The sequence below is a fragment of the Amblyomma americanum genome, chromosome 1, assembly GCF_052857255.1.
Source record: "Amblyomma americanum isolate KBUSLIRL-KWMA chromosome 1, ASM5285725v1, whole genome shotgun sequence".
Classification (NCBI taxonomy): domain Eukaryota; kingdom Metazoa; phylum Arthropoda; class Arachnida; order Ixodida; family Ixodidae; genus Amblyomma; species Amblyomma americanum.
In genome coordinates this window covers 37,460,962-37,470,707 of record NC_135497.1, presented here as the reverse complement: position 1 = coordinate 37,470,707, position 9,746 = coordinate 37,460,962, and the positions used below count along the sequence as shown (strand labels likewise).

General features: G+C 46.6%; 1 long non-coding RNA gene across 1 annotated transcript; it reads right to left on the bottom strand.

Moving 5' to 3' along the window:
• Window positions 1-256: 256 nt before the first annotated feature.
• LOC144112660 (uncharacterized) lies at window positions 257-6,584 on the bottom strand. The gene is made up of 2 exons (XR_013310375.1): window positions 3,982-6,584; window positions 257-3,209 (listed from the first exon to the last, which is right to left on the bottom strand). It is a non-coding gene; the product is annotated as an uncharacterized LOC144112660 (long non-coding RNA).
• Between the last annotated feature and the right edge of the window lie 3,162 nt (window positions 6,585-9,746).

Genomic DNA, 9,746 nt, shown 5'->3' with positions numbered 1-9,746 from the left:
TTCGGGTCAGCAGCCAACCACCATAACCACTGAGCCACCGCGGCAGCTTTATTTGTATGATGCAAGAAACTTAATTTAATGTTCATGTATGCACACTCATTGCCTAGTACATGTCACACAAAGCCCGAACATGTGTTTTGGGGCCAAGCATTCCAGTTGATCTTGCACGCAGTATTTAAAGAGACAACTAAGTGGCACCATGAGCCGAAGAGCTGAAGGAGAACAAAAACATGACAGTAAACTTAGGAGCACTACAGACAAGGAGGAAATTAATTTATTTCCATACTCTGAAGGCCCGGAAGTATACAAAGAAGAGTGGGGGAACACATAAAATTGGTAACTGCTTTTTTGAATTTAATACAGCCAAATATTGCAGCAATAGAGGCAGGAACATGGCAGGAAAAACAAAAGCGTAAGATTAGACAGAAAATAGGCAAGACATTCAATGTCGATGTCGCCCTCAGGACAACATATGGGAGGCACCAATACAGACAGCGGTAGTGTTCTGGTTAGGGTACTATTAAGATAAAAGTCTCCAGGATGCACAAAAAGCAATCTAGCCAGCGACGGTAGCCACTGGCTTTCGGTAGGTTTTTTAATGTGTGCACCACATAGAATGTATTCATGATAATTAATAAACCACAGGAGATTGTTCAACACGAAATAAATTATCCTCACAGCACCATACAATACACAGCTAAAAGGAGAAGTCAGCAGTAGGAATTGCAACGATACAGTGCATGTAGACCCCTACGTGAAGACTTCACGCCACAGGGTTCTTCACTTTTTAGCTGTGTAGTGGAGTATTCAAGGCACCCATCATGCTATAAACTTCTGCAAGGTGAGGAAAACCCTTGTTTTAGCCTTTCAAGGCCCTTTAAGCTTCAAGAATACTGAGTTTCGCACTTCGGGGATCAAAAGCAGACCATGTGGCCTGAAGACTTGACTACAACCCTGCAATTCATTACAATTGAAGACAGCTGGCACACCATTAAAAACCAAAACAGAAATGCCAAATACAAAGCAGAACAAGCATTCCAATTTTTTATCTAGGCATTGTTTACAAACATACATACTGGAGCAGTTGCTATGCTGTTGTATTCTGCCAGAAAAATATGTGCTGAAACCATAAAAAGCACCCTATTTAGAGGACGATGGATGCTAAATGGGATTGAAATGAATAAATCAGTGACAACTAAAGCAAACCACGAGAAAAATTATTTCGCAATGTACGCAGTTGTGTACAAAGTGCCCTAAAGGGTTGAATGCAATTTTCTCACGCATTTAGTCATTTGCATCTTTTTTTTGCCGAACATCAGCACAGCCACGCATGCATAGATAATTTTACACAGAGGTGGGATTAGACATTGGTGGCACTGACACAGTTAATCGCAAGGGAAGGCCTGAGTACTGGGTAAAGTAGACAATAAACTGGTGATCAGGATAGATGTAAGTGAAACTGGTGTATTTTATTGACTAAACAAATCAACTGTAATACAAAGGCACAGAAAACTGCAATATGTTAGTAGAAATTGAGTGCACTGGAAGATATATTGCACAACATTTGAGCCCCCTGAAATATTAGCATGTTTTAAAAAAATAATTGCTTTGCTTCCAATTTTCTTTTGAAGCTCAAGCAAAATTTTGGAGCAAGTCAGCTGTAGAACAAACTTCCTTTCTGCAAAGTATCACAACAAACACATTTGTTTTTGATACAAAAGAAAATTTCATGACTGCTGCAGGACATGTGATGGCAATGACAGTAATGAGCCGATTGCTGCTGCCACACAGCAAAAGTGGTAAAATCCCGCACACATCAGGGTCACAGAGGCAGATTTCTCCGGTAACAAGACAAGTTGCAATGTGTGAAAGAAGTGTGATGCGGTATATGTGCACATTGATAATGCCCATTTCCCGAAGTGCCAAATCCAGTAGATTCCTGTGTTGAATCAAAAAATAGCAATGCATCCATTGATGCCCCAGTTTTACCAAAGAAACATAGGTTGAACAGATTGTCTGGAATTTTTGTCAAATTCGCCTAACAGCATTAGCAGCAGCCAAGAAGCAAAGTGCCAGCAACAAGGTTGGTAAAAGCGGGGCGTTACACAGCGAAACTAATCGAACTAGCAGACAGCTGCCTTGTCTTTCATTCATACAAGCTTGGCAGATGGCAAACATGAAAGAGTTGCCTCACTTTTTGCTCAGAGGAAAACTAGTGGATTGCTGTATCACTACACATAGCATTTAAAAGCAACAGTAGAAAACAGGCACAGAGGCAAAGAAATGCCAGGAGACAAAGCTTGCTTTGCTCTGTGAGCACACACAGATGACACATTAGGGACATCCTATCGGACGAACAGTTGCCTACAAAATCAGACTGCGCCCTGAGCAAGATGTGATAAATGACTGCATACACATCCCTATGTTTCGTGCATGTCAAGAAATTTCAGTGAAGCAGTAATCACGTCATGGAGCACAAACTTTCAACACAAATCAAAGAAGTACTGGTTCAAAGTTCTGCTGGCAGGAGAAAAACATTTTGGTGACTTCCTCTGTTTCACTGCACTAAAGCACCAACATGCACATTCTGCATAAAGAGAGCACACAGCATTGCAGTACATTAAGAATTAGCAAATGTTCAGTAGCGTTAAAGCATGTGTATAAGCACACATCCGGCCAATTTGCAGATGGTAGGATTAAAGTTTCTTCTACGCTTCCTGTCACGTGAAGAACTGCAGCATTAGAGAAAAGCCTAGTCTACACATCAAACACACCTGTCATTACACACACTAGTGACAAACTGAAAGGAAAATTTGGTCCTGTTTAAAGAGCAGCACAAAAATCACAGACTTGAACAGCTTTCTTGCTGTGTGCAATGAAACTTGAAGCACAAAAAATGTTTACATAGACTGATCATAGCATGACTACAGGTGAAAACTATGGCAGTGAGTCCTGCAGCTAAGTGCGGATGCATGCAATGTGTCGCACAGTGCAAGTTGTGATTGCCTTTGAAAAGAATCCTGTTCCATATGTACAGCACTTGACACTTGTGAAGACATCCAATGCAACCCTTCCAAAGAATGATTCTTTGCTCAAGAAGCACTCTAGCTGAGAGGTGAATGATGTTGAACCTTGCAGCAGCATTCCTCAGCACATGACTTCCTAGGATAGCAGTGATGCATCGAAGAGGCACATTATACACATGTCACCTGGAAGGCAATCAACACTGTCTTTAGTGCGTGAGCTTGAGTGCAATGCAAGTTTCATACACACAGAAGAGAAAAGACTTTCAAATACGAGACATCACAGGGCTGTAATTATCAAACTAAAGTTTCATGTATGACTGTAACTACTACTCAAATAAACTGCTTTTGTAACAGTTATATTTTATTGGTCATCTCTATCAAAATGATGGAGGAAGTAAAACAAGACTGTGAAAACAGCTTGACTACAGCCAGACTGATGGGTATAAATAATTATTACATATTTATTTTTATTGTCTTGCAGTGAAGGCAACTGCTACAAGGCACATTGTAGGGGAAGTCCAAGGTTAACTTTACCTCAGAATATTTAACTGCATTAAAATCTCACTACACGAATGCTTTTGCAACTGCATTTATCAAAATGCAGATGCCAAGCCATTGCATTTGTGTGCAATGAAAGAAAACGATAGACATGCAGACGCCCTACGAGTCACCCACATCCACATATTGTAGTAATCTGAAAACTCTTTGTGCGTTTTACTTTACAGACAAGACTATTTTGAAATGCTGTTTTTATTTGCGCAAGGCTTCCTCGCTTAATAGGCTACAAATAAATGTGCCACGAAATTCACAGCTGTTTGCATGTGACCAAAAAAGGGTAGGAACATAAGGGACTTGTTATTACACACCCGAAGAAGGCCACCAGCCATCAATATGAACTTTGCATGCAGCCATCTGAAGAAAGTCAACAGCAATTTTTCGTTGCTGTTTCCCTTACCTCATCGATACTCGAGACGATGTACCTGGCACATGTACGCTGCCTTGCTGACACCGCTGTCTTCAGAAACTGCCCTTATGCACACAGACACTGATGCACACAGATGATGCACTGATGAGGGCAATTTCCTGATGAGCACAGTCCCGCCGACAAGCCGAACACATTCTGGAAGCATGTTGCTCAGCCGGCAGACAACCCTTTGTGCCACCCTCTCATCACTCACGCAGTAGAATATCAGGTCAGCGACAGCATGTAAATAGAGGCAAACACTGAACTAATTGGTGTCCAGACGTTCACAGCTACCGATCGCGCCTTGAAACACAGGATCAGAGTAACGGCCGGAGCACCTACAATACCATGTTTAAGGCAGACCAGTGTGCTCACGAGCTGCCCCTTGCCGCAAATCTTCTTGCACAGCCACCACACCATATATCGCTGGCCAGGCAGTCACACTCACGAACCGGGCAGTCCTTCGAAAACACTGAGGCGCACTCACGAATGCTTCGCTTCTCGCAGCCCGTGACAACAAACGGCAGCTACGGACTCAGCACCTACAATACCATGTTTAAGGCAGACCAGTGTGCTCACGAGCTGCCCCTTTCCGCAAATCTTCTTGCACAGCCACCACACCATATATCGCTGGCCAGGCAGTCACACTCACGAACCGGGCAGTCCTTCAAAAACACTGAGGCGCGCTCACGAATGCTTCGCTTCTCGCAGCCCGTGACAACAAACGGCAGCTACGGACGCAGCACCTACAATACCATGTTTAAGGCAGACCAGTGTGCTCACGAGCTGCCCCTTGCCGCAAATCTTCTTGCACAGCCACCACACCATATATCGCTGGCCAGGCAGTCACACTCACGAACCGGGCAGTCCTTCGAAAACACTGAGGCGCACTCACGAATGCTTCGCTTCTCGCAGCCCGTGACAACAAACGGCAGCTACGGACTCAGCACCTACAATACCATGTTTAAGGCAGACCAGTGTGCTCACGAGCTGCCCCTTGCCGCAAATCTTCTTGCACAGCCACCACACCATATATCGCTGGCCAGGCAGTCACACTCACGAACCGGGCAGTCCTTCGAAAACACTGAGGCGCGCTCACGAATGCTTCGCTTCTCGCAGCCCGTGACAACAAACGGCAGCTACGGACTCAACACCTACAATACCATGTTTAAGGCAGAGCAGTGTGCTCACGAGCTGCCCCTTTCCGCAAATCTTCTTGCACAGCCACCACACCATATATCGCTGGCCAGGCAGTCACACTCACGAACCGGGCAGTCCTTCGAAAACACTGAGCCGCACTCACGAATGCTTCGCTTCTCGCAGCCCGTGACAACAAACGGCAGCTACGGACTCAGCACCTACAATACCATGTTTAAGGCAGACCAGTGCGCTCACGAGCTGCCCCTTTCCGCAAATCTTCTTGCACAGCCACCACACCATATATCGCTGGCCAGGCAGTCACACTCACGAACCGGGCAGTCCTTCGAAAACACTGAGGCGCGCTCACGAATGCTTCGCTTCTCGCAGCCCGTGACAACAAACGGCAGCTACGGACGCAGCACCTACAATACCATGTTTAAGGCAGACCAGTGTGCTCACGAGCTGCCCCTTGCCGCAAATCTTCTTGCACAGCCACCACACCATATATCGCTGGCCAGGCAGTCACACTCACGAACCGGGCAGTCCTTCGAAAACACTGAGGCGCACTCACGAATGCTTCGCTTCTCGCAGCCCGTGACAACAAACGGCAGCTACGGACTCAGCACCTACAATACCATGTTTAAGGCAGACCAGTGTGCTCACGGGCTGCCCCTTGGCGCAAATCTTCTTGCACAGCCACCACACCATATATCGCTGGCCAGGCAGTCACACTCACGAACCGGGCAGTCCTTCGAAAACACTGAGGCGCGCTCACGAATGCTTCGCTTCTCGCAGCCCGTGACAACAAACGGCAGCTACGGACTCAGCACCTACAATACCATGTTTAAGGCAGACCAGTGTGCTCACGAGCTGCCCCTTTCCGCAAATCTTCTTGCACAGCCACCACACCATATATCGCTGGCCAGGCAGTCACACTCACGAACCGGGCAGTCCTTCGAAAACACTGAGGCGCGCTCACGAATGCTTCGCTTCTCGCAGCCCGTGACAACAAACGGCAGCTACGGACTCAGCACCTACAATACCATGTTTAAGGCAGACCAGTGTGCTCACGAGCTGCCCCTTGCCGCAAATCTTCTTGCACAGCCACCACACCATATATCGCTGGCCAGGCAGTCACTCTCACGAACCGGGCAGTCCTTCGAAAACACTGAGGCGCACTCACGAATGCTTCGCTTCTCGCAGCCCGTGACAACAAACGGCAGCTACGGACTCAGCACCTACAATACCATGTTTAAGGCAGACCAGTGTGCTCACGAGCTGCCCCTTTCCGCAAATCTTCTTGCACAGCCACCACACTATATATCGCTGGCCAGGCAGTCACACTCACGAACCGGGCAGTCCTTCGAAAACACTGAGGCGCACTCACGAATGCTTCGCTTTTCGCAGCCAGTGACAACAAACGGCAGCTACGGACGCCGCCATATCCGCGCTGTAGCAACCGCGACCGCGCGGTCCGATAATTTCTTAGCATGAGAGAAGCGTTTGAAACGGGAGCGCAGCTAGAGTCCTCACGCGGGTGTAAAATTACGCTCTGATAATTAAGGCTCTAAAAGGCTGCTTAATTACGAGGTACCATTATAACGCCGTTTCAATGCTTCTACATTCAAAACAACCATGTTTCGGAACAGTTTATTACTTCAAATAAGCGCCTACCAAACTACGGTGAGCTAACAGCCATATAAATCAGTGTGGTCATAATTCGACTATGTCCACCATAATTCGACCATCTTGCGGCCGTCTCAAATTATGGCGGCCAAATGGGGCATTTTTCAGCAATGGCAGCATTTCCTTTGCGTCACTAAACGTCATTTTTACCTCACTGAATTAAGCTTGCGTATCACGTGAATCACGTGACATTCCTCCAGCCAATCACATTCTAGGAAGCAACCCTCACAGTACGAACTTTTTTTTCTCAAAATTGCTAAAACGAGCCAAGTGTTTTCTTCCATGCCAGCTGTAGCTTCGTTTTTCCTCCACAGACATTTAAATTTACCAACCCGGCACAAAATATAACTGTGCTAAAAATCAGTCTTCAAGTACACGTCATTTTGACGTCACGGCCGAAAGCTATTTCGAAGCCTGTAAGTTTCGCGCCACAAATTTAAAACTCGTGACTTGCACGTGATCGCCTAATAAGCCAATCAGAGAGACAATATGGCGGCGAACGGCGGCCATGCGTGTCGAGTATAGAGCCCCAGGTGGTCCAAATCAACCCATAGCCCTCCCTTACGGCGCTTTTCCTCCTTTCAGAGCTGCCTTCCTCTCCACGACAGCCGCAACACTTTCCTGGCTTGCCTCGCTCTGCGTTGGTTTCCTCTCGGACACCAATACGACGTACGGGATGGCCTATGCACCTCTTCTGCCTCACTTTTGGGGTGCTGCGATAAGCAAACGAGACTAAGACTTTGAGAGGGGAGACGGAATATGAAGTGACTTTGAAGACGTGCTGCTGGTCTGTTCGACGTAGGGGCAAAATTTAAGCCCGAACTTTACGCAAAACCGCCACATCTACGCGCGTTTAAAATGATGGCATGACAATAGCAGTGTTTGATACAGTCGACCTCCCAATTAGCACTCCGCGCGTGCGTTCTTCTTCCGTTTTTGTTGGGCTACACCATTATGATATGAAGTGTCAGAAAAATCGGAAACTGTAGGCCCAGTTCACGGCGCGAACGTCAGGTCACCGCCCTCGACGGGTAGCCAGATGTCCCCGCTACCAATGTTCAACTGCGTCGCTGATTTCGCTGTATGTGTAAGCCTGCCAATTTTGAGTGGTTGGGCATCAAAAAAAATATATGGCTGGCAGTTTAGCATTGCTAAGCACAAAATATTGCGCGAAAGCAGTTTCTTGCAGGTGGAACACTACGGCTACGTATACCTGAAAGCGCGATTGAGGTGGCCACTGACATAGGGAGCCGGTTATGCGCCCTCAAAAGCATTCCTGTGCTGCGCAAAGGAAAGGCTCATAACTGCCTCAATTTGTAAGTGAACGCCACCACCTACTTACTCACCGAGCGACTGAGGTGGCACTGACCCAGTGAGCCCGTTACACTTGCTACTCAGAGGCTTGGCAACACCACTGAAACCCGGGGAGTGCGGCTACACTGAACGCTTAATAATAATAATAATAATTGTTTTTTTGAGGAAAGGAAACGGCGCAGTATCTGTCTCGCATATCGTTGGACACCTGAACCGCGCCGTAAGGGAAGGGATAAGGGAGGGAGTGAAAGAAGAAAGGAAGAAGGAGGTGCCGTAGTGGAGGGCTGCGGAATAATTTCGACCACCTGGGGTTCTTTAACGTGCACTGACATCGCACAGCACACGAGCGCTTTAGCGTTTTTCCTCCATAAAAACGCAGCCGCCGCGGTCGGGTTCGAACACGGGAACTCCGGATCAGTAGTCGAGCGCCCTAAACACTGAGCCTCCGTGGCGGGTTATTTATGTTAGGCGTACGTATTTTTTGCATCCAGTTTACATCGTTAAGTTGCTTATTGCCTCTGGAATTTTCCATCACGTACTGAAATGTATATGTTACTCGCCTTGCAACCCGCCGCGGTGGCTCAATGGTTACAGCGTTCGACTACTGATCCGGAGTTTCCGGGTTCGAACTCGACCGCGGCGGCTGCGTTTTTATGGAGGAAAAACGCCAAGGCGCCCGTGTGCTGTGCGATGTCAGTGCATGTTAAATATCCCCAGGTGGTCGAAATTATTCCGGAGCCCTCCACTACGACACCCTTTCTTCCTTTCTTCTTTCACTCCCTCCCTTACCCTTCCCTTACGGTGCGGTTCGGGTGTCCAACGATATATTAGACAGATACTGCGCCATTTCCTTTCCCCAAACACCAATTATTATTATTATTATTATTATTATTATTATTATTATTATTATTATTATTATTAGTCGCCTTGCGTCGATTTGCCCCGATTTGGGTTGGATCAAAGATGGAAAAAGCACGCGTGCGTGTGTGTGTGCGTGTTCGCGCGTGCGTACCTGAAAATTGAAGGATCGGCTGTTATTTTCACACAGTCTGTTGTCAGGTAATTAAAACATGCTTGAAATCTTTTTCCGAGATATTTTTTCTCCCGCGGTATTTTATTCGACACTGAAACGCGATGTCAAGAGTGGCACGCTATGGAGGAACGTTGGCAGCTGCTCCCCTGTCTTGCTTGAGCTTCCAGTGATAATTCACGCACTAAAAGCAGAGTGCATGCCTTGGTAGCTTTCGAACCGATATATTGGGTGGACTACTGTTCATTATCTGAATGTAAGCAGAGTGTATTGTCGTATTTATGGCTTAGGGAACACGCAGGAAACATATGTACTTTCGTGTTGAGCCCGCCCTTTGGTTTCATGGTTTGGTAGCAAATCATTTTGAGACGAGGCAGTTGCCATGCATTCACACATTCGCAGCAAAATAATTGGCTTCCGATTTTTATTCCATATAACACCGTCTGTTGCTTTCGAAGCAATTTTTTTTCTGTAAATACTAAATGATCGCATTCTGTCGGATCTTGAGTGTGCCAATTTTTCAATGAATTTGTCCACACAAATGCAGCACAGCGGCTATGCATGCCGTATGCGGACAAACAGACAA